Raw genomic sequence first — 2,520 nt, forward strand, 5'->3', positions numbered from 1 at the left:
ATGCCCTAAACTTTTTCACTCTTGTGTTCTGCTACTCGAGCCACATCATCTACTTCTTTTTGCTGGTTAATTGGAGAAAAGAGTCTCTTAGTTTGCCTGTTCTGTCTGGCTTCAAATCATGATCCTCAAATCTCAGCTTCCTAAGTAGCTAGGATCGCAAGCATGAGCCCCCAGCACCCATCATGGCAAGTGCAGTTGATGAACTCACTTGGCACTCACCCGTTTCCTTTGCTTTCCCTCACTAAGGCTGGAAAGATAGCATTTCTCTCTTTGTCTCTCTTGTAGTTAAAGAAGGCCAGGTGGTCATGTATCTTTTCAACATAGATATAGACTGTATGGAGGTGACTACTTTTTTGAATAGCCTGCATAAGAAAAAGGCTATTTCTCTCTGCCCTTGTCTTGCCTGCACACATCGCACAGCAGCCATACTGTGATCATTTGTTTGAAGGCCACACAGCACAGTGGCAGAGAGGCCAAGAAAAGAGTCCAAGCCGATTCCAGGATATTCCCTTGCCTATTTATCTCATCTACCTTATTATAAGAGAAAAATCTTTCTCTTTAAATGACTGAAGTAGTTTGTTGTACTTAATCATGTACTTAATCATAATTGTAACAGATTTTATTAATAAAATAAATATATATATGTTACATATACAGAGATCAATAAGACTCTCAAATATGATCTTTATGGCCAAAGACATTCCAAAGGTATTATTTAAAAGAAGAACTAATCCATCTTCTAAAAAGAAGTCTTTTCTATGGAGAGGAGGACAGAAGCATGTCCACACAGACTAGTGATTTTCCAGGAACATTTCACAACCATTGCTTCAACTGAATGAAGCTTCCATTAGGCACTTCACTTGGTGTGTCCTGAATATGGTAATTCTGCCTTCTTATTGTTGAATAATAAATTGAGATTACACTAGATACAACTTGGATTCCATTGGCTTGTTATCACTGGGCTTGAAAAAGAAAACAGTTAAAGAGAGAATGAATTCGAAAATGGATGGATTACAAGAGATGAGGAATCATGTTACCAGCTACTTATAGCAGATCGAATAGCAGTCTAGTCCTTCCAAGTCTACCAGAGGATCCAACCAGAAGTTCAGTACATAAACTTATAACCAATAAAGCCCTTTCCAGCACAGCCCATCCTGATAAATGTCAGGCAGATGGGTAGGTGGGTGCTGGAGGCTCATATCTGTAATTCTGGCTGAGATCTGAAGGTCATGGTTCAAAGCCAAACCAGGCAGGAAAGTCCCAGTTAACCATCAGGAAACAGTAAGTGCAGCTGTGGCTTAACGTGACACACTACTACATTTGAGGACAAAAGCCCAGGGACAGCACCCAGGCCCTGAGTTTAAGTCCTATGGCTGACAAAAAAAGAAAGGAAGAAAAGCCTTCCCGAGCTTGAGAAGATTATAGAAGTATTTTTGAAACTGAAGTTATAATGCTCATTTTTCATAATTACCTCCAAAGACCTTGGCATTGTATAATTTGTGGTAGAGTTATGTTGCATTTGTAAAGCACATTTCATAAAGAAATTAAAAGTCAACTTTACTTTCAAGTCATTACAAGGTCCATAACAAACTTCCTAAAGTACTATTTCAAACTTGTACCTATATTACCTTACACAGAATAAAGGACACTTAATGAGTAAGCAGACTATATGTGACTGGCTTGTCTAGCTGCCTGAATTTGACTACTCAACTGAATAAATCAGAGCTATGACAAAATTTCCCATCACCAGATGGAAAATAGACAATTTTCTCTATTCTGTAATGCAGGTAAAATTCCAATTGTCAGACATAAAGCCATGGGTTGAGTAACAGCAGACTCATCGGACAGAGAAAAAGAAATGTTCACTCAAGTGACATTTACCATAAAAGAGTCCAGGAAATAAACATTCTCTTCTATTTTATTGATTGAGTATGGAATTCTAATACATCAAGTACAGAATAAATGTAAACATGAGCACTGCGTTAAAACTTTCTTAAAAGTTGAATATTCAAAGAATCGTTACATTAGAAGTACAAAACATTTTTATAACTTTGATAGCATTTTACTATTAAAGGGAAAATGCCTCCAAACCTATCTCTCACAAAACAAAGTTCCCTGTTCAAAATTCAGCCTGTTACATTCTGTTACATACATTCAGTATGTCTTCCAGTAAGAACTTCTCTTTTTGGATATTGGTAATTTAACTGTAACCATCAGTTTTGTACAATAGGTGAGCAGAAAGTCTGTGAATATTTCCATGTTAATAATTCTGTTTCATTACACCAATTGAATTGTTTCACTTTTTTGTATATCTTCTTTCATAGCTATAACATTTTAATTCTAATGGAGTAGAATGATTTAATGGTGGAAATGTTCTGTGTGGATCCAAGTTTGCTTAATAGTTCAAAATAGGGTACACCCTTTTTAAGTATATCTTATTCATTGCATATTAGTAAAATATTTTTGGTATTATTTTGGAGTTTGGAATGATCGTGGAGAAAAGATCTTGAGGACAAGATA

Source organism: Megascapheus bottae, chromosome 12, assembly GCF_031878675.1.
Source record: "Megascapheus bottae isolate mThoBot1 chromosome 12, mThoBot2.hap1, whole genome shotgun sequence".
Lineage (NCBI taxonomy): Eukaryota > Metazoa > Chordata > Mammalia > Rodentia > Geomyidae > Megascapheus > Megascapheus bottae.